The 23978-nt window shown below is 38.4% G+C and overlaps 1 pseudogene; it reads right to left on the reverse strand.

Moving 5' to 3' along the window:
• Positions 1 to 16904: 16904 nt before the first annotated feature.
• LOC129636322 (olfactory receptor 5M11-like) lies at positions 16905 to 19018 on the reverse strand (annotated as a pseudogene).
• Positions 19019 to 23978: the final 4960 nt, after the last annotated feature.

The following is a 23978-nucleotide window of genomic DNA, read 5'->3' on the forward strand; positions in this document are numbered from 1 at the left end:
TCAGGCATGCGGTAGCTCCTCCTGGCCACTGGCCCTGACCTCAGATGTGGGGTAGCTCCTCTCGGCTGTGACCCCTGACCTCAGACGTTGATAGCTCCTCCTTGCCGCCAGCCCTGATCTCAGATATGGGGTAGCTCCTCTCGGCTGCGAACCCTGACCTCAGACGTTGAACGCTCCTTCTGGCTGCTGCCCCTGACCTCGGACGTGGAGTGGCTCCTCTTGGCCATGCTTGTGCATCATCGCACCCACCCACGCTTGTGTGCCACTGCAGCTACCCAGGCTTGAATGGATGACCATTATATCTACTACTGTGGGCAGGAATCCCTTAGAAGAAATGGAGTAGCCATCATGGTCAACAAGAGTCTGAAAATGCAGTACTTGGATGCAATCTCAAAAACGTCAGAATGATCTCTGTTCATTCCAAGGCAAACCATTCAATATCACAGTAATCCAAGTCTATGCCCCAATCAGTAATGCTGAAGAAGCTGAAGGTGAACAGTTCTATGAAGACCTACAAGACCTTTTAGAACTAACACCCAAAAAAGTTGTCCTTTTCATTATAGGGGACTGGAATGCAAAAGTAGGAAGTCAAGAAACACCTGGGGTAACAGGCAAATTTGTCCTTGGAATACGGAATGAAGTAGGGCAAAGGCTAATAGAGTTTGCCAAGAGAACGAACTGGTCATAGCAAACACCCTCTTCCAACAACACAAGAGAAGACTCTACACATGGACATCACCAGATGGTCAACACCAAAATCAGATTGATTATATTCTTTGCAGCCAAAGATGGAGAAACTCTATACAGTCAGCAAAAACAAGAACGGGAGCTGACTGTGGCTCAGATCATGAACTCCTTATTGCCAAATTCAGACTTAAACTGAAGAAAGTAGGGAAAACCACTAGACCATTCAGGTATGACCTAAATCAAATCCCTTATGATTATACAGTGGAAGTGAGAAATAGATTAAAGGGACTAGATCTGAAGGATAGAGTGCTTGATGAACTATGGACTGAGGTTTGTGACATTGTTAAGGAGACAGGGATCAAGACCATCCCCATGGAAAAGAAATGCAAAAAAAAAAAAACAAAATGGCTGTCTGGAGAGGCCTTATAAATAGCTGTGAAAAGAAGAGAAGCAAAAAGCAAAGGAAAAAGGAAATATATAAGCATCTGAATCCAGAGTTCCAAAGAATGGCGAGAAGAGATAAGAAACCCTTCCTCAGTGATCAATACAAAGAAATAGAGGAAAACAACAGAAAGGAAAAGACTAGAGATCTCTTCAAGAAAATTAGAGACACCAAGGGAACATTTCATGCAAAGATTGGTTCGATAAAGGACAGAGATGGTATGGACCTAACAGAAGTAGAAGATATTAAGAAGAGGTGGCAAGAATACACAGAAGAACTGTACAAAAAAATATCTTCATGACCTAGATAATAATTACGGTATGATCACTCACCTAGAGCCAGACATCCTGGAATGTGAAGTCAAGTGGGCCTTGGAAAGCATCACTAAAAACAAAGCTAGTAGAGGTGATGGAATTCCAGTTGAGCTCTTTCAAATCCTGAAAGATGATGCTGTGAAAGTGCTGCACTCAATATGCCAGCAAATTTGGAAACTGCAGCAGTGGCCACAGGACTGGAATAGGTCAGTTTTCATTCCAATCCCAGAAAAAGGCAATGCCAAAGAATGCTCAAACTACCGCACAATTGCACTCATCTCACATGCTAGTAAAGTAATGCTCAAAATTCTCCAAGCCAGACTTCAGCAGTATGTGAACCATGAACTTCCAGGCGTTCAATCTGGTTTTAGAAAAGGCAGAGGAACCAGAGATTAAATTGCCAACATCCACTGGATCATCGAAAAAGCAAGAGAGTTCCAGAAAAACATCTATTTCTGCTTTATTGACAATACCAAAGCCTTTGACTGTGTGGATCACAATAAACTGTGGAAAATTCTGAAAGAGATGGGAACACCAGACCACCTGATCTGCCTCTTGAGAAATTTGTATGCAGGTCAGGAAGCAACAGTTAGAACTGGACATGGAACAACAGACTGGTTCCAAATAGGAAAATGAGTACATCAAGGCTGTATATTGTCACCCCGTTTAGTTAACTTATATGCAGAGTACATTATGAGAAACGCTGGACTGGAAGAAGCACAAGCTGGAATCAAGATTGCTGGGAGAAATATTAATAACCTCAGATATGCAGATGACACCACCCTTATGGCAGAAAGTGAAGAGGAACTAAAAAGCCTCTTGATGAAAGTGAAGAGGAGAGTGCAAAAGTTGGCTTAAAGCTCAACACTCATAAAATGAAGATCATGGCATCTGGTCGCATCACTTCACAGGATATAGATGGGGAAACAGTGGAAACAGTGTCAGACTTTATTTTTCTGGGCTTCAAAATCACTGCAGATGGTGACTGCAGCCATGAAATTAAAAGACGCTTACTCCTTGGAAGGAAAGTTATTACCAACCTAGATAGCATATTCAAAAGCAGAGACATTACTTTGCCAACAAAGGTTCGTCTAGTCAAGGCTATGTTTTTCCCAGTGGTCATGTATGGATGTGAGAGTTAGACTGTGAAGAAAGCTGAGCGCCGAAGAATGGATGCTTTTGAACTGTGGTGTTGGAGAAGACTCTTGACAGTCCCTTGGACTTCAAGGAAATCCAACCAGTCCATTCTGGAGGAGATCAGCCCAGGGATTTTTTTGGAAGGAATGATGCTAAAGCTAAAACTCCAGTACTTTGGCCACCTCATGTGAAGAGTTGACTCATTGGAAAAGACTCTGATGCTGTGAGGGATTGGGGGAAGGAAGAGAAGGGGACGACAGAGGATGAGATGTCCGGATGGCACCACTGACTCGATGGACGTGAGTCTGGGTGAACTTCGGGAGTTGATACTGGACAGGGAGGCCTGGCGTGCTGTGATTCATTGGGTCGCAAGGAGTCGGACACGACTGAGGGACTGAACTGAACTGAACTGAATACACAGAATTGAAGAATTGAACTTAATTACAAAAATATTGCAATTCATTCACACCAGTCAGAATGGCTGCGATCCAAAAGTCTACAAGTAATAAATGCTGGAGAGGGTGTGGAGAAAAGGGAACCCTCTTACACTGTTGGTGGGAATGCAAACTAGTACAGCCACTATGGAGAACAGTGTGGAGATTCCTTTAAAAACTGGAAATAGACCTGCCTTATGATCCAGCAATCCCACTGCTGGGCATACACACCGAGGAAACCAAAAGGGAAAGAGACACAGGTACCCTAATATTCATTGCAGCACTGTTTATAATAGCCAGGACATGGAAGCAACCTAGATGTCCCTCAGCAGATGAATGGATAAGAAAGCTGTGGTACATATACACAATGGAGTATTATTCAGCCATTAAAAAGAATACATTTGAATCAGTTCTAATGAGGTGGATGAAACTGGAGCCTATTACACAGAGTGAAGTAAGCCAGAAAGAAAAACACCAATACAGTATACTAACGCATATATATGGAATTTAGAAAGATGATAACAATAACCCTGTGTACGAGACAGCAAAAGAGACACTGATGTATAGAACAGTCTTATGGACTCTGTGAGAGAGGGAGAGGGTGGGAAGATTTGGGAGAATGGCATTGAAACATGTAAAATATCATGTATGAAACGAGTTGCCAGTCCAGGTTCGATGCACGATACTGGATGCTTGGGGCTGGTGCACTGGGACGACCCAGAGGGATGGAATGGGGAGGGAGGAGGGAGGAGGGTTCAGGATGGGGAACACATGTATACCTGTGGCAGATTCATTTTGATATTTGGCAAAAGTAATACAGTTATATAAAGTTTAAAAATAAAATAAAGATACATAAATTGAAAAATACTGAAATCTTGACAGATTATTTACCAACTGAGCTATCAGGGAATCCCTGAATTATTCTAGATAAAATTAAATTTCAATTTTGAAAGAAAGCACAATTTACTTGTTATCTCCTGTTAAAGAAAAGTGCTCTGAGTATTTGGTATATATATTTTTATATTTAGTTTATATTGCAAACCATTATTTCATTATGTCAAGGTATCCCATATTTTTTATTTTTTTTTATTTTTTTTTAAATTTTATTTTATTTGTAAACTTTACATAACTGTATTAGATTTGCCAAATATCAAAATGAATCCACCACAGGTATACATGTGTTCCCCATCCTGAACCCTCTTCCCTCCTCCCTCCCCATTCCATCCCTCTGGGTCGTCCCAGTGCACCAGCCCCAAGCATCCAGTATCGTGCATCGAACCTGGACTGGCAACTCGTTTCATACATGATATTTTACATGTTTCAATGCCATTCTCCCCAATCTTCCCACCCTCTCCCTCTCCCATAGAGTCCATAAGACTGTTCTATACATCAGTGTCTCTTTTGCTGTCTCGTACACAGGGTTATTGTTACCATCTTTCTAAATTCCATATATATGCGTTAGTATACTGTATTGGTGTTTTTCTTTCTGGCTTACTTCACTCTGTATAATAGGCTCCAGTTTCATCCACCTCATTAGAACTGATTCAAATGTATTCTTTTTAATGGCTGAATAATACTCCATTGTGTATATGCACCACAGCTTTCTTATCCATTCATCTGCTGAGGGACATCTAGGTTGCTTCCATGTCCTGGCTATTATAAACAGTGCTGCGATGAACATTGGGGTACTCGTGTCTCTTTCCCTTCTGGTTTTCTCAGTGTGTATGCCCAGCAGTGGGATTGCTGGATCATAAGGCATGTCTATTTCCAGTTTTTTAAGGAATCTCCACACTGTTCTCCATAGTGGCTTTACTAGTTTGCATTCCCACCAACAGTGTAAGAGGGTTCCCTTTTCTCCACACCCTCTCCAGCATTTATTACTTGTAGACTTTTGGATTGCAGCCATTCTGACTGGTGTGAAATGGTACCTCATAGTGGTTTTGATTTGCATTTCTCTGATAATGAGTGATGTTGAGCATCTTTTCATGTGTTTGTTAGCCATCTGTATGTCTTCTTTGGAGAAATGTCTATTTAGTTCTTTGGCCCATTTTTTGATTGGGTCATTTATTTTTCTGGAGTTGAGCTGTAGGAGTTGCTTGTATATTCTCGAGATTAGTTGTTTGTCAGTTGCTTCATTTGCTATTATCTTCTCCCATTCTGAAGGTTGTCTTTTCACCTTGCTAATAGTTTCCTTTGATGTGCAGAAGCTTTTAAGGTTAATTAGGTCCCATTTGTTTATTTTTGCTTTTATTTCCAATATTCTGGGAGGTGGGTCATAGAGGATCCTGCTGTGATGTATGTCAGAGAGTGTTTTGCCTATGTTCTCCTCTAGGAGTTTTATAGTTTCTGGTCTTACGTTTAGATCTTTAATCCATTTTGAGTTTATTTTTGTGTATGGTGTTAGAAAGTGTTCTAGTTTCATTCTTTTACACGTGGTTGACCAGAGTTCCCAGCACCACTTGTTAAAGAGATTGTCTTTAATCCATTGTATATTCTTGCCTCCTTTGTCGAAGATAAGGTGTCCATATGTGCGTGGATTTATCTCTGGGCTTTCTATTTTGTTCCATTGATCTATATTTCTGTCTTTGTGCCAGTACCATACTGTCTTGATAACTGTGGCTTTGTAGTAGAGCCTGAAGTCAGGTAGGTTGATTCCTCCAGTTCCATTCTTCTTTCTCAAGATCGCTTTGGCTATTCGAGGTTTTTTGTTTTTCCATACAAATTGTGAAATTATTTGTTCTAGCTCTGTGAAGAATGCTGTTGGTAGCTTGATAGGGATTGCATTGAATCTATAGATTGCTTTGGGTAGTATACTCATTTTCACTATATTGATTCTTCCAATCCATGAACATGGTATATTTTTCCATCTGTTAGTGTCCTCTTTGATTTCTTTCACCAGTGTTTTATAGTTTTCTATATATAGGTCTTTAGATTCTTTAGGTAGATATATTCCTAAGTATTTTATTCTTTCCGTTGCAATGGTGAATGGAATTGTTTCCTTAATTTCTCTTTCTGTTTTCTCATTATTAGTGTATAGGAATGCAAGGGATTTCTGTGTGTTGATTTTATATCCTGCAACTTTACTATAGTCATTGATTAGTTCTAGTAATTTTCTGGTGGAGTCTTTAGGGTTTTCTATGTAGAGGATCATGTCATCTGCAAACAGTGAGAGCTTTACTTCTTCTTTTCCAATTTGGATTCCTTTTATTTCTTTTTCTGTTCTGATTGCTGTGGCCAAAACTTCCAAAACTATGTTGAATAGTAATGGTGAAAGTGGGCACCCTTGTCTTGTTCCTGACTTTAGAGGAAATGCTTTCAATTTTTCACCATTGAGGATAATGTTTGCTGTGGGTTTGTCATATATAGCTTTGATTATGTTGAGGTATGTTCCTTCTATTCCTGCTTTCTGGAGAGTTTTTATCATAAATGGATGTTGAATTTTGTCAAAGGCTTTCTCTGCATCTATTGAGATAATCATATGGTTTTTATTGTTCAATTTGTTAATGTGGTGTATTACATTGATTGATTTGCGGATATTGAAGAATCCTTGCATCCCTGGGATAAAGCCCACTTGGTCATGGTGTATGATCTTTTTAATGTGTTGTTGGATTCTGATTGCTAGAATTTTGTTAAGGATTTTTGCATCTATGTTCATCAGTGATATTGGCCTGTAGTTTTCTTTTTTTGTGGGATCTTTGTCAGGTTTTGGTATTAGGGTGATGGTGGCCTCATAGAATGAGTTTGGAAGTTTACCATCCTCTGCAATTTTCTGGAAGAGTTTGAGCAGGATAGGTGTTAGCTCTTCTCTAAATTTTTGGTAGAATTCAGCTGTGAAGCCGTCTGGACCTGGGCTTTTGTTTGCTGGAAGATTTTTTATTACAGTTTCAATTTCTGTGCTTGTGATGGGTCTGTTAAGATTTTCTATTTCTTCCTGATCGAGTTTTGGAAAGTTGTACTTTTCTAAGAATTTGTCCATTTCTTCCTCGTTGTCCATTTTATTGGCATATAATTGTTGATAGTAGTTTCTTATGATCCTTTGTATTTCTGTGTTGTCTGTTGTGATCTCTCCATTTTCATTTCTAATTTTATTGATTTGATTTTTCTCCCTTTGTTTCTTGATGAGTCTGGCTAATGGTTTGTCAATTTTATTTATCCTTTCAAAGAACCAGCTTTTGGTTTTGTTGATTTTTGCTATGGTCTCTTTTGTTTCTTTTGCATTTATTTCTGCTCTAATTTTTAAGATTTCTTTCCTTCTACTAACCCTGGGGTTCTTCATTTCTTCCTTTTCTAGTTGCTTTAGGTGTAGAGTTAGGTTATTTATTTGACTTTTTTCTTGTTTCTTGAGGTGTGCCTGTATTGCTATGAACTTTCCCCTTAGGACTGCTTTTACCGTGTCCCACAGGTTTTGGGTTGTTGTGTTTTCATTTTCATTCGTTTCTATGCAAATTTTGATTTCTTTTTTGCTTTCTTCTGTGACTTGTTGGTTATTCAGCAGCGTGTTGTTCAGCCTCCATATGTTGGATTTTTTAATAGTTTTTCTCCTGTAATTGAGATCTAATCTTACTGCATTGTGGTCAGAAAAGATGCTTGGAATGATTTCTATTTTTTTGAATTTACCAAGGCTAGCTTTATGGCCCAGGATGTGATCTATCCTGGAGAAGGTTCCATGTGCGCTTGAGAAGAAGGTGAAATTCATTGTTTTGGGATGAAATGTCCTGTAGATATCAATTAGGTCTAACTGGTCTATTGTATCGTTTAAAGTTTGTGTTTCCTTGTTAATTTTCTGTTTAGTTGATCTATCCATAGGTGTGAGTGGGGTATTAAAGTCTCCCACTATTATTGTGTTATTGTTAATTTCTTCTTTCATACTTGTTAGCATTTGTCTTACATACTGCGGTGCTCCCGTGTTGGGTGCATATATATTTATAATTGTTATATCTTCTTCTTGGATTGATCCTTTGATCATTATGTAGTGACCATCTTTGTCTCTTTTCACAGTCTTTGTTTTAAAGTCTATTTTATCTGATATGAGTATTGCTACTCCTGCTTTCTTTTGGTCCCTATTCGCATGGAAAATCTTTTTCCAGCCCTTCACTTTCAGTCTGTATGTGTCCCCTGTTTTGAGGTGGGTCTTTTGTAGACAACATATGCAGGGGTCTTGTTTTTGTATCCATTCAGCCAGTCTTTGTCTTTTGGTTGGGGCATTCAACCCATTTACGTTTAAGGTAATTACTGATAAGTATGACCCCGTTGCCATTTACTTTATTGTTTTGGGTTCGAATTTATACACAATTTTTGTGTTTCCTGTCTAGAGAATATCCTTTAGTATTTGTTGGAGAGCTGGTTTGGTGGTGCAGAATTCTCTCAGCTTTTGCTTGTCTGAAAAGCTTCTGATTTCTCCTTCATACTTGAATGAGATCCTTGCTGGGTACAATAATCTGGGCTGTAGGTTATTTTCTTTCATCATTTTAAGTATGTCTTGCCACTCCCTCCTGGCTTGAAGAGTTTCTATTGAAAGATCAGCTGTTATCCTTATGGGAATTCCCTTGTGTGTTATTTGTTGTTTTTCCCTTGCTGCTTTTAATATTTGTTCCTTGTGTTTGATCTTTGTTAATTTGATTACTATGTGTCTTGGGGTGTTTCGCCTTGGGTTTATCCTGTTTGGGACTCTCTGGGTTTCTTGGACTTGGGTGATTATTTCCTTCCCCATTTTAGGGAAGTTTTCAACTATTATCTCCTCAAGTATTTTCTCATGGTCTTTCTTTTTGTCTTCTTCTTCTGGGACCCCTATGATTCGAATGTTGTAGCGTTTAATATTGTCCTGGAGGTCTCTGAGATTGTCCTCATTTCTTTTAATTCGTTTTTCTTTTATCCTCTCTGATTCATTTATTTCTACCATTCTATCTTCTAATTCACTAATCCTATCTTCTGCCTCTGTTATTCTACTATTTGTTGCCTCCAGAGTGTTTTTAATTTCACTTATTGCATTATTCATTATATATTGACTCTTTTTTATTTCTTCTAAGTCCTTGTTAAACCTTTCTTGCATCTTCTCAATCCTTGCCTCCAGGCTATTTATCTGTGATTCCATTTTAATTTCAAGATTTTGGATCAATTTCACTATCATTATTCGGAATTCTTTATCAGGTAGATTCCCTATCTCTTCCTCTTTTGTTTGGTTTGGTGGGCATTTATCCTGTTCCTTTATCTGCTGGCTATTCCTCTGTCTCTTCATCTTGTTTAAATTGCTGAGTTTGGGGTGTCCTTTCTGTATTCTGGCAGTTTGTGGAGTTCTCTTTATTGTGGCATTTCCTCGCTGTGTGTGGGTTTGTACAGGTGGCTTGTCAAGGTTTCCTGGTTAGGGAAGCTTGTGTCGATGTTCTGGTGGATGGAGCTGTATTTCTTCTCTCTGGAGTGTAATGAAATGTCCAGTAATGAGTTATGAGATGTCTATGGTTTTGGGGTGACTATGGGCAGCCTGTATCTTGAAGCTCAGGGCTGTGTTCCTTTGTTGCTGGAGAATTTGCTTGTTATGTCTTTCCCTGGAACTTGTTGGCCCTTGTGTGGTGCTTGGTTTCAGTGTCGGTATGGAGGCGTTTGATGAGCTCCTGTCAATTAATGTTCCTTGGAGTCAGGAGTTCCCTGGAGTCAGGGTTTGGACTTAAGCCTCCTACTTCCAGTTATCGGTCTTAATTTTACAGTAGTTTCAAAACTTCTCCTTCTATACAGCACCACTGATAAAACATCTACGTTAAAGATGAAAAGTTTCTCTACTGTGAGGGTCACTCAGAGAGGTTCACAGCGTTACATGGAGAAGAGAAGAGGGAGGAGGGAGTTAGAGGTGACCCAAATGAGATGAGGTGGAATCAATAGTGGAGAGAGTGGGCTAGCCAGTAGTCACTTCCTTATGTGCACTCCACAACTGGACCACTCAGAGATGTTCACGGAGTTATACAGGGAAGAGAAGAAGGAGGCAGGAGACAGAGGTGGCCAGAAGGATAAAAGGGGGAAATGAAAGGGAGGGAGACAGATCCAGCCAGTAATCAGTTCCTTAAGTGTTCTCCACCGTCTGGAACACACAGAAATTCACAGAGTTGGGTAGAGTAGAGAGGGGTTAGGGAGGAGATACAGGTGACCTGGTGGAGAAAATGGAGAGTCCAAAGGGAGAGAGAGCAGTCAAGCCAGTAATCTCGTACACTAGTGAAAAATGGGTCCTGAAGATTGGGTTCTTAAAGGTACAAAATTGGTAACAAATACATAAAAACAAAAATTAGAAATCTAGAGTAGAGTTTGGTATTTCAAAAATGCGATGTTAATGAAAAGGAGAAGGAAAAGAAAGAGAGAAAAAACGAACAAAGAAAAACAAACAAGGTCGTTAAAGTAATAAAGAAACTACAGGTACAAAATTGATAACTAATACCAAACAGCAAAAATTAAAAATCTAGAGTAGAGTTTGGAATTTCAAAAATACAACGTTAAAAATAAAAAAAGAAGAAGAAGAAAAATAAAGAGAGAAAACAAACAAACCAACAAAAACAATGTCGCAAAAATTATAAAGAAAATACAGGTACAAAATTGATATCAAATACCAAAAAGCATAAATTAAAAATCTTGAGTAGAGTTTGGAATTGCAGATATATGATGTTATATAAAAGAAGAAGAGAAAGAAACAGAGGAAAAAAAAAGTCACAGCAATTATGAAAAAAACTATAGGTACAAAATTGATAACATATATCAAAAGGCTAAAATTAAAAATCTAGAGTAGAGTTTGGAATTTCAAAAATACAATGTTAAAGAAAAGAAGAAAAAGAAAAAAGAAAAAAAATAAAAAAAAAAACCACGGTCAAAAAATTATAAAATATATATATATGAAGTTTGCTGAAGAAAAAAAAAAAAAAAGTAGGGTCTTTTTTTTTTTTTTTTTGCAAAGTAATATTTATAAAAGTGAAAATTAAAGGACAATAGAGGACTTAAAAAAATTTTTTTTTAATTAAAAAAAAAAGAAAGAAAGAAAGATTGATCGTAAAAATAGTAAAAATATATCTAGGTCTTTCTCTGGTTTTGTTGTGAGTATTGTGGGTTCAGTTCATTTTTGGCAGTTCCTTAGTCCGACTTATATTTCTCAAGATCTATAGGCCCCTTCCTATGTAATCCGTAGTAACCACAGGGTTTTAATCTATGGCCTGTAGCTTCCAAGGCGTTTCCCTCTGTTATAGCTTCTTCTGTTTGCTGGTCTCTTCAGTGTCTGGTTCCCGCCCTGACACAAAGGGGATGGTTGAGGACACTATTTTTTTTTTTTTTTTTTTAATTTAGGCTCACTTGTTCAGCCTCGCTGTGGGGAGGGAGGGAGGGATGCTGCAAACAGATAACCCTGGCGTGCGCTCGCAGTGCCTCAGCCACACTGGGTCTGCCCCCGCTCACGGGGCGTGTAGCCTCCCTGCCCACACTGCTCGGGCTCTAGGTTGTTCCGCAGGGAACAATCAGAGGCCGGCCCTGGGCTGAGCTCCCAGGTCCAAGCCGCTCAGGTTCAGGCACTCGGGTAGTCCTCAGAGGCGCAGACTCGGTTGGGCCTGCGTTTTGTGTTCTTCCCAGGTCGAGCAGCTCAGGTGATGAGGTGTTTGGCGGGCGCCAATGCTGCGACTTATCGCCTCCCCGCCACTCGGTTATCTGGGTGTAAAACCGGCGCACCTTCTCAGGCAGATGTTGACCGTCCAGACCCCCAAGAAGTTTTAGTTAGCAAAGAAGCCTGCTTACAGTTTTATAGATAGTGTCTCTCTGGGGCTGCGATTGCCCCCTTCCAGCTCTGGCTGCCTGTCACCGGAGGGGAAGGTCTGCAGCCGGCTATCTCTGTTCAGTCCTTTGCTCTGTGCGCGGGCCTGGCGGTGTCTTAGGTTAGGGCTGGCTTTTCCCGTGGTAGATATCCCACAGTCTGGTTTGCTAGCCCAAATTATTTCGCTCAGATAGCGCTCAGGACATTCGGCCCGATTCTTACTCTAAGGGACACAGCCCGCGCCGCACTTCCCTGCCCAGCCCCTGCTTGCTAATGCCGTGTGCAGGCGTCCGCGCTGCTTCTCCGCTGGGGGAGTTACCGTAGGGCTCACAATCCGCGATTTTTAATTGTTTATTTTTTTTCCCCCTCCCTTTTATGTTGCCCTCTGTGCTTCCAAAGCTCGGCACAGATTCGGCAGTGAGAGGGTTTCCTGGTGTTTGGAAACTTCTCTCTTTTTAAGACTCCCTTCCCGGGACGGAACTCCGTCCCTCCCTCTTTTGTCTCTTTTTTTGTCTTTTATATTTTTTCCTACCTCCTTTCGAAGAGTTGGGCTGCTTTTCTGGGTGCCTGATGTCCTCTGCCGGCATTCAGAAGTTGTTTTGTGGAATTTACTCCACGTTTAAATGCTCTTTTGATGAATTTGTGGGGGAGAAAGTGTTCTCCCCGTCCTACTCCTCCGCCATCTTGGCTCCTCCTCCAAGGTATCCCATATTTTTTATATTGATAATTGACTCTCATTTGTATGTGCAGATCCCTCTATTTCTTGAGGATATTCAAAATGCATAATGTTTGAATTAAACATTTTAAATTTTTTAAAAGTAATGCTTAAGTTTCTATACAGGTAATTTTTTCTCCAAAAAGCACTGGACATTTATACTTATGACTATTAATTAATATTTGAGAGTAATCACATAAATGTACCTTAAAAACTTTAGAAAATATCAGCCAAAATGATATGCTTCCTTGTTTTCTCAACTGAAGTTCTTAGGGAAGAAATATGTTTTAATTAAAACAAACGAAGAAATGTTTAACACATAAATGATATACATTATGTTGATTGATTTTGCTATTGATCTTATTTCTGATGATTCCTCCCCTGAGAATATATATATATATAGGGGTTTTTTTTCTGTTTTTAGTTTTATGGCTTGTCTCCACTATACACAATTTCTGTAGTAAAACAAGTTATTATATTATGTTCTTTATTTTTAATTGCCATATTTTATAGAGATATCTCAAATTATTCTATATATGGCTTATTGATGGCTCAGATGGTAGATAATCTGCCTGCATCTCAGGAGATCCAGATTTGATCCTGGGCTGGGAAGACCCTCTGGAAAAGGAAATGGCAACCATCTGCAGTATTCTGGCCTGGAGAATTCCATGGGCAGAGGAGCCTGGTGGGCTACAGTCCATTGGGTAGCAACTAAGCAAGTAACACTCTCACTTCCACTTTCATTCTAGACACAATTTTGTTGTATGTTGTAATATTGCATATAACTTTTCTCTCACAATTTTATCCATTTCCTCCTACAATTTATCAAGTTGTCTTTTATCTCTTACTAATTTGCAATGTTATCTTCATTGTACACTAAATACGTTCATTGTTATTTATTCTTTAACCAATATGTTGATTAAACCAATATATTATATTGTATATTTTGCATTTTAAGCAAAATTCCTAAACTTGCTATAGATTGGTGTTTTAATTTCTAGTAGAGAAAATCTGGGCTTCCCTTGTAGCTCAGTGGTAAATAAACCTCCTGCAATGCGGGGACCACAAGAGATTCCTGGGTCGGGAAAATCCCCTGGAGGAGAAAATGGCAACCCACTACAGAATTCATGCCTAGAGAATCCTATGGACAGAGGAACCTGGTGGTTGCAGTCCATCAGTTCAGTTCAGTTCAGTCGCTCAGTCGTGTCCGACTCTTCGTGACCCCATGAATCGCAGCATGCCAGGCCTCCCTGTCCAACACCAACTCCCAGAGTTCACCCAGACTCACATCCACCGAGTCAGTGATGCCATCCAGCCATCTCATCCTCTGTCGTCCCCTTCTCCTCCTGCCCCCATCCCTCCCAGCTTCAGAGTCTTTTCCAGTGAGTCAACACTTCACATGAGGTGGCCAAAGTACTGGAGTTTCAGCTTTAGCATCATTCCTTCAAAAGAAATCCCAGGGCTGATCTCCTTTAGAATGGACTGGTTGGAACTCCTTGCAGTCCAAGGGACTCTCAAGAGTCTTCTCCAACACCACAGTTCAGAACATCCATTCTTCGGTGCTCAGCCTTCTTCACAGTCCAACTCTCACATCCATACATGACCACAGGAAAAATCATAGCCTTGACTAGACGGACCTTTGTTGGCAAAGTAATGTCTCTGCTTTTGAATATGCTATCTAGGTTGGTAATAACTTTCCTTCCAAGGAGAAGCGTCTTTTAATTTCATGGCTGCAGTCACCATCTGCAGTGATTTTGGAACCCAAAAAAATAAAGTCTGACACTGTTTCCACTGTTTCCCCATCTATTTCCCATGAAGTGATGGGACCGGATGCCATGATCTTCGTTTTCTGAATGTTGAGCTTTAAGCCAACTTTTTCACTCTCCTCTTTCACTTTCATCAAGAGGCTTTCTAGTTCCTCTTCACTTTCTGGTGTCATCTGCATATCTGAGCTTACTGATATTTCTCCCCACATTCTTCATTCCAGCTTGTGTTTCTTCCAGTCCAGCGTTTCTCATGATGTACTCTGCATATAAGTTAACTAAGCAAGGTGACAATATACAGCCTTGATGTACTCATTTTCCTATTTGGAACCAGTCTGTTGTTCCATGTCCAGTTCTAACTGTTATTTCCTGACCTGCATACAGATTTCTCAAGAGGCAGGTCAGGTGGTCTGGTGTTCCCATCTTTTTCAGAATTTTCCACAGTTTATTGTGATCCACAGGGTCATGCAAACAGTCAGACATGACTGAAGCGACTGAGGATGCAGGCACAGAGAAAATTCATCTTCAATATTTTTCACTTTTAAATTTATCCCAGAATAATATAAATCAGATGCTTTTAGCTATATAATATTTTTCCAGTTATATATGTACATGCGTCAGAGTTCTCTGGCCTAACACACAGGGTCCTTGTTGTTTACCTATTTAAATATAATAATGTGCACATGTCAATCCCAAACTCCAAATCTCTCTCTCTGTCCCAGCCTTCCCTCTTGGTAACCATTAGTTTGTTCTCTAAGTCTGTGAGTCTCTTGGATTTTATCATAAAATAATTTAAAACTAAGCACCACCCAAGTTGACAAAAGATTTTATTGCAAATAAGAAAAAGTGAAAATAGTACAAAAATATGATGTTATTAATTTCATAGAAATCGTACGGACAATGACATTGAAGGCTATGCATATTGAATTGATAAAAATTAACAAATGTTAAAATTAGTGAATAAAATTATTGTTAATAAAAATATGAATTAAAATACTGCTTTGTGTATCTGTATTTAAGAGAGTTTAAAAAGACTGGTGCTTTCATACACTGATTATATCAAGAAAAAGAATAAGACACATTTTTTCTAGAAATTTATTTAACATGTTTCAAGAGTCTTAGAAATCTACACTTACAGTAAATCCAATTTTAAGCATGTGCTGAGGTATAATGAGAAAACTAAGTGAAGATTTTAATATAATATTTGTTTCATATTTGAGAAAAAGTAAACAAGTGATATATTAAAACAGACAGCCTTCATGTTGCATGATCTCATCTAACTGAAACCATAGAACCTGGGAATGTGTCCTCACGTTGTGTGACCTCAGCAGTGTGCAAAGTGAGGACTCAGTCAGTCAGTCAGTTCAGTTGCTTAGTCGTGTCCGACTCTTTGCAACCCCATGAATCGCAGCACGCCAGGCCTCCCTGTCCATCACCAACTCCCGGAGTTCACTTAGACTCACATCCATGGAGTCAGTGATGCCATCCAGCCATCTCATCCTCTGTCGTCCCCTTCTCCTCCTGCCCCCAATCCCTCCCAGCATCAGAGTCTTTTCCAATGAGTCAACTCTTCGCATGAGGTGGCCAAGTACTGGAATTTCACCTGCATTCAATACTGGGTTAGGCACAGTCAGACGCCAGACAGACCAGAGGCTGTATGTATGTAACTATTACACCTGCAAGGGTGCGTTGGTTGTGATCATAAAGAGGAATTTGACTATCACGTGACGGACTTTGCATTAGAATGTTACACAGACATTAAAGAAGTTTTCAATTAAGAAAAGGTCAAAGTATTTTATGTTACTTTATGAAGAATAAGGTCACATTGATATGTACATGATGATGACTTTGTAAAATACTAGGCTTAGGAAAAGTAAAATTAGTTCCTTCTGTGTACCAATTTTCCATGATAATCAATTATTGTATTTAAATAAGCAAAAAAATGGAAAATGAATATTTCCAAACTCTTCCAATCCCAAAATATAAAATTAATGGATCTTTATTTATTAATAGTAATATTGGAATATGAAAATAGAAAAAAGCAGGGGTTCAAAATCTGTTCTCTAAAAGTATTCAACTGGTTGATGATCCAAGATCCTTGTAATTCAACCTGCTACCGTTTGTCCCTTTTCCTTTTAAAAATATGGTGCTTATGAATAGGTTGAAATCTTCAAGGGTAAACAAGCCATCTTTATTTGTTTGTTAAGAGTGAGTGACAAAGACAAATGAGTATCAATATTTATAACTATTACTTTTTAATATGGAACCATTTTTTTTATTTTATTTCTCAAGAAAAAATTCATCCTTTGACTTTTCCTTCTTGAGATTAAATATCACTAGCACAGTAGCTATGATACTATGCTATAAAATTGAGAAATAGCAAAATAAATAAAAGTTGAATTCCAATAAGTTGTTTTTGATACATGGATGTTTTCTTTGTTGCATTTGTGTCTACTATCTTCACACAATGAAATGATATTTCCAGTGTTATTAAGGATATGAGAAAATTAGGGTACTCATTTGCTGGGGTTGATGTCATACATGACTAAATCCAAAAGGAAAAAATATATATAAAGGTAACTAAGAATAAAATGGTGGAAATCTACCTTAATGTAATAACTATACACTAGAAGCCATAACTTCTATGCATAAAGATTTTCCTAAAGGTAGAAAAAACAAAAACTCCTTAAATATTATAACGAAGTGGTGAACTATGTGTGTCATATCAATGTTAATTTACATTATGCTTTTAAATAAAGATCAATTCCAAAGATTATCAAGCAGTCTGGAAAATACAACTTAGTTTCAGAACACTAAAACCAAGTTTCCATGCATATTAAAGTAGCTTTTATTTTAAAATTGTTTGTGGATAGACAAGAACTAAAAGGTAATATGTAAAATTATGGCACAATAATTTTTAATATTGTAGGGGAAAATGATATAAATCTCATATATAAGAAATGAAAACTCCAAGTCAGCAAAGTGTAGCTCCCATTCATAAGGGTGTCTGCTTTGATTAAAGGAAGCTAATGAAACAAATTATTGCATTATTAAAATTGCAATATCAGGGTTTGTTCCAAATAATAATTGGGAGATAGTGAAGGACAGGGAAGTCTGGTGTTCTGTAGTCCATGGGGTCACAAAGAGTTGACATGATTGAGCAACTAAACAACGATAAAACATATATGTCTTTACATTCAAATGATATAGACAAGCATTCATCAAAGGTTTATTCAGAACACACATTGAAGATTAGAGAAATGAGATTTTTGAGAGGATAATCAGCTTTCATTAAGGGAATATGTCATATATCACAGGGAACTAAATTAGCTTCTTATTGAGGAAATATACTGTAATGCGGATTGCTTTGCTGGTAAGAATACCTCAGTGATGCTCAATATTGAAGACTTACGAAGAAAAAGGAAGAAATATATGCCAAGCAAGTGGAAATGAGTCCTTAAGTGAGGCTAAAAGCTTAAACCTGCTTAATCATAAGAAACTGACTTCTGTTGTGTTTTCTTCCAAGCAACACTTCCATTCTTTGTTTACATTAGACTCCATCCCCAGCTCTGCAAACATGTGTCAATGTGCATGTGTGCTGGGTCAGGTCCAATTCTTTGCCACTCCATGGACAGGAGTCTGATGCCTGACAGGCTCCTCTGTCCATGGATTCTCCAGGCAAGAATATTGAAGTGGATTGGATTCTTCAGGCAAGATGGTATACTTTGGGGCTGCTTTCAAGACACTTTTTCTTTTTCTTTTCTTTTCTTTTTTTTTTAACTGGGAAACTGTCAAAAGAGAACTCTTCTTCATTGCACCAACGTTTCTCATAAATATTCTTCTTAAAGCCTGTTTCACATCATTGTTCCTGAGGCTATAGATAAATGGATTTAGCATGGGATTCACAAAAATGCAAATCACTGACACAATTTTCCCTTGTTCCACAGATTGTTTGTTTGCTGGTCTCAGATACATGCAAGTCAGGGACCCATAGAACATAGTGACAGCTGTCAGGTGGGAGCCACAGGTGGAGAAGGCTTTGTGCTGCCCTTTGCTAGAATGGATCCTCATAATGGTGATGAAAATGAAAAAGTAGAAGATGAGGATAATGAGTAGGGAACCTGTGAGGTTAATCCCTGCAGACACAAACAAGGCAGTTTGCTTTATGTAAGTGTCAGAACATGTCAACATTAAGAGGGGTGGGTCAGCACAGTAGAAATGGTTGATGGTGTTGGATCCACAAAAGGACAAGTGGGAGGTCAATATTACCTGCATTGTGCCCACCATAGACCCCCAGAAGTAGGGGAAAGTGACCAGGCAGATGCACAGGGACCTGGACATCCTTATCTTGTAATGCAGGGGGTTGCAGATTGCCATGTACCTGTCATAGGCCATAGCACCAAGCATGTTATACTCAGTTAGAAGCAGAGTCACAAAAACAAAACATTGTGCTAGGCACCCTGCGTAGGAAATGGTTTTTTTTCTCTGATAAGAAGTTAACAAGCATCTGAGGAGAGACATTTGTAGAGTAAAAAATGTCTACACATGCTAAATAGGTGAGGAAAAAGTCCATGGGGGTTTGCAGCTGGGGAGTGGATCTGATTAATAAAATCATCCCAAAGTTACCAGTCAGGGTGATGAGATAAATCAGGAGAAACACCATAAAAAGGATGGGCTGCAGCTCTTGTTGACTGGTAAGTCCCAGCAGAATAAATTCAGTCACCTCTGTGCCATTGTGTGAGGGAAATGTATCCATTTTCAGACTCTCTAATAAGAGAAGAATAATGTTCTCAGATATAAATAGAAATAGGTTGTATGAAATTCAAAAATAGACAAAATAAATCAGCACTAAAACTGGTTTTCAAAAGAGAGGTCTAACTAAGCTAGAGAGAGATGAAAGAGTCTCTCTAAATGCCTCAGATGATTGGTGGTGCTGAGTAAACTGGATAATCTATTTCATTAGCATGTTTTGAAGTCCAAGCAGCATCAATGCAGGCTGCTCTGCAATCTTCACCTATCTCTACTAAAATATATAGAATCTGACTTAACTCTTTGGTGTCCCTTATTAGGCTATGGACTAGGAAGCACTGATGCTCAAACTACTGCCTTTGTTTGATCATGACATAATGCTGGATGAGGGAATGGAGAAAATGGTTGGTTTTCTGTACATTGATTCTATTTTTGTCAGTAAAGGTGAACATTCCATAACCAGAGTAGTATACTCTTCTTGACAGCCTGTGTACATTTATTCAGATTCAGTTTCTTCCTTATTTCTTACTTACTTTCCAGCAGCAATAAACTTCTCCCAGTCCCTTGATAGTCTGCCCCTCCTATTTCCTTTGTTTCAAATCAACAGTAGGTAGTCTAGGGTTATTTCTTTGTCTGGTCCCCACTATGATCTCACTGATCTCTCACTCTTTATCTTGGTGTGCACTGTGTTTAGCATCTTCATTGTTTGCTGTGATACTGTTTCTGTTCTATGCTTTGGTTTTCTAGCCACGAGGCATGGGATCTTGGCTCCCTATCCAGGGGCTGGACCAGTGTCCCTGAAATGGAAAGAGAAGTCTCAACCCCTGGACTGCCAGGGAAGCACCTCACTAATTTCTTATTAATTCACATATCTCAGTTTATCTTATATTACATATGTGTGTGTGTGTATTTCAGATTCACATTTCGATTAATCTCATACCTTTGACTTCATACCTTATATCTAAACTATCTGAAAGTCTTGTCTGCTCTACCTTTAACACATTACTTATTGAATATTACAGCAGCTTGTCAGCATTTTCTCTGCTACCAGTCAAATCTAAGCTACTCTAATGCCTAAGCTATTATAATGATTTTCCCTCTTCCACATTTGAAATCTTCTATCCTCCAACATAAGCCAATTATCTTTTTTTTTTTTTTGCATATTTACTCTTTCTTTTAATTTTTAAATTATGAAAAGATGCTAACACATTTGCAGGAGACTTGGAAAATACATAGCAAAGTTATATATATTTCCACTATATATTACAATTTTTAAATAGGTATATTAATATATTTAGTTGGTGTTTTAATATTAAACTCTCAAAAATTAATTGAATGAATATACAAAGAAGTAGAATGATATATTAGACTGAAAAGCACTGTGAACCAATTCAATATAATTAAGATTTGAATAATTTTGACATAACAGTGGGATACAAATTCTATTCAAGTTCCCATAGAGTATAAATAAGAAGACACTGGAACATATCCACGAATATAAGATTGCCACTGATCTTTTATAAACACATATTACATCATGTTGGTGACCTGGTAAAATGGCACTACACTTTCCATCACACTTGGGCTTGAAATTTAACTTCTTATCAGTGTCTGCAAGGGGGTGTGTGATGTATTCTCATACATTTCTCCAAATTCTTCCATCAATTTCTCTTCAGCCCTTTTTTCCTGCCACATTGACTGTCTTGTTGTGCCTTAAACATGGCTAATATGTTACTACCTCAGGGACTTTGCACATAGTGTTCTATCTGCCTAGAATGTTTTCCTCTCAGATTGTTAAATTATTCACTTCATCACTTCATTTAGATCTCTCTTCTCGTGACACCTCCTCTGGAAAGCTTGTCTGGGCCTCTTGTCTAAGTTATTCAATAACCAAATAGCTCTCTAATCAAGCATTATTATCTATTTTTCTTATATCATTTATCACTTCTAAAAGTATTATTTTTTATAACCCCTTCCACCCTTGGAATACTAGTCACATGAGGAACTTTATTTGTGCTATATCCCCAGAATTTGGGTGAGTTCCTGAATCATGGTCAGGAGAACAGTATCCATTAGTTGCAGAAATGATGAACTGGTGGGGTAATCCTGCAATCACATCAGCTGATTTTCCATGATATGTATGTTTCTTGCCTCCCTGATGTTGCCAATGGAGACTGAGTTACTACAAAATTCTCTAGAGGGAGCACAAATAAGAGGTGATTTTAATAACACAATCTAGTGATAGTTGTACATGTTTTAAATCTCAATAATTAACAGCTAAAATTTGTACATTGAATCCTTAGAAACAGGTAAAAGTAAAAGCTGATTGAAAAAATGAGTTATCTTTAATCACTACAGTAAACTTTACAAGTCCAGAAGGACATAGAATGGTCACATTTCTTAAAAGCCAACTCTATTGCTTTATTAAATTCATGTTTTAATAAATATAATACTCAGAGTAAGGGTAATCAACTCTGGCTTCACACTGGAATCAAATGTGGAGTTTCTAAAAGCACTAAACCTTGAGCCTTAGCTCAACTGAGGTCAGTACACACATTGGCACATTTAACAAGCTTTCCACAGGGTTTTAATGCATGGCCAGGGCTGAAGTGCTGCATGAGACAACTGAAATGATATGCTTGAATTAGGTAAGTTTTTAACACATAGATTTACCCTCTGAAAACTTACGCTTTCCCCATTCAGTGATTTCTGAGATATTGCCACAAATTCCTCCTAATTATGGAACTTGCTGTCATCAACAGTACACAAAGTTCTTTTTCTATTATTCTGATTAGGGCAAAATTCCAGCCTCTGACTTTAGTCTGTATAATATTCTGTTGGTTTCACAAAGCTTGTAAAGAAAATATGTTTCTGAGAGACTCAACAATTTTGCCTTGCATTCAAGAAATAGAAAAGAAGAGAAAACCTTATTAAGGATCACACCATTCTATTATTCATTACATGCAATTCAGGGCTTAGTTTCTGGGATTCACATGGGAAACACCCATTGCAAACGTAGAGTTAGTATAGTTATTTTCCAAATTACTAGTAGAAGTAAGGGAGTGAAGGAAAAGGATTCATTTTTATCATTCTCACTAAAGTATTGGCTGAGTGGTAAAGAACCCGCTTGCCATGGAGGAGATATAAGAGATGTGTGTTCAATCTCCAGGTCTGGAAGATCCCCTGGAGGAGAGCATGACAACCCACTCCAGTATTCTTGCCTGGAGAATCCCGTGGACAGAGGAGCCTGACAGGCTACAGTCCATGGGGAACAAAGAGTCAGACATGACTGAAGTGACTTAGCACAAAGTGTTCAGGGTAGTGAAAATGCCAGTACAGATTGCTTGTGTTAATTTTTGAGATCTTCTTCTTTATTCAAAGAGGAAGGTGAGTGAGAAAATGGGAGGAATAAGAATATTCTTCCAAAAGATAACAGTTAAAGGTATAACATCATTACAGTTCAAAGAGTAGAACTACTGAAAACAACCACATTTACGCTTAGGGTATGTATGAATTAAAGTTCTATATACAATGCAGGGGGATGAAATACAAAAACCATAAATCCTGTATAGTTTTTTCCTAAGAATGTTGGCCAAATGGGATGATTCAGCTGGAAGTTCAATAAAATCCATAGCAGCGTTGGAAAGGGACACAAGCACAGCAGAAGAAAGCATATTCCTTTTGAGTAAAGCAGTGTACACCTGCTTTGGTATTTCTGATACACCAAAGCTACCACATTTCAATGCAGAAAACCTGATGCAAGACCTTACAGGTGAAGAAGGAAATGTGTTCACATTTTTTTCCCTCTCACCTTTAATCTTACACTCATGTACCCAAATTCCTTTAAACTCATCCCTTAAAAATAAGTACAAAATTATCATATAAATTGGGAGTACATTTTCTTGTGCCAAATTCTAAGGCTCTAAGCTTAGAGGGAAAAAAAGTTATAAGGGAAGTATGATCTATGAACTTCTTGAATACCTAGAATTTGCTAAAGCACCACAGGTAAGCCTACTCTAAATCCTACCTGTGATTTAGAAATTGGATTTAGAAATTCACATAGATTGTGAAATGGGTCTGTAACTAAGGTCAAGGATGGTTGCAAGACTTGCTTGACCTCCCAATACATCACAAGTCACTTATTGCCTCCATCCAAAAGATGGGTCGATCTGCCTACTGTTGGGTCTTCATGTGGCAATTCTTAACACTCACTACTAACTCCATTTTATGCTCCAAAGAAGAAATATCAAACAATGTTTCTTAAGCATTCTTGATTTTCAGAACTGTCAGACTTACCTACAAAGGGATTGTGATTTCTTAGCTCTGTGAAGGTCCCTCAAATAGGAGGATTTATACAAGAAAGGCTGGCTAACTCTGGGAGATTCATGCCAGAAGATTTCATCACAAAATCACCTAAGAGACATTATCAGTGCTCCCTCTGGAGGCGTCAACAAAAGTCACTTCTTAATTAGCAGGAACATTGTTTATGGGTTAATCATTAGATGCACAAAGTGTTTTTTAGTAAGTACAAAAACACATAGTACTGATTTTGATACTAGGAATAATTCTCAGGCAGATTTTTTTTTCCAAATGATGAATGGCCTTTGTTTATCTTCAGCTAGAATAGTGTTTCCTTCTTCTGAATTCACATTGTTGTTTCTCTGTGTGGTACATGTCTCCTTTCATAACTATTCTATTTATTTTAAGGATAATAAGTGTGTGAGGACAAAATTAATGTCAATTCAGTATCCTGAGCTCCATTTGCTGTTTATTCACTAAGTTGTGTCTGACTCTTTTTTTGCAATCCCATGGACTGTAGCCCCACCAGGCTCCTCTGTCCATGGAATTTCCCCACAAGAATACGGGAGTAGGTTGTTATTTCCTTCTCTAGTGTGTCTTCTTGACCTAGGGATCAAACCCAGGTCTCTATCTCCTGTATTGGCAGGAGGATTCTTTACCACTGCGTC

This window comes from Bubalus kerabau, chromosome 21 (assembly GCF_029407905.1).
Source record: "Bubalus kerabau isolate K-KA32 ecotype Philippines breed swamp buffalo chromosome 21, PCC_UOA_SB_1v2, whole genome shotgun sequence".
NCBI classification, from domain to species: Eukaryota; Metazoa; Chordata; class Mammalia; order Artiodactyla; family Bovidae; genus Bubalus; species Bubalus kerabau.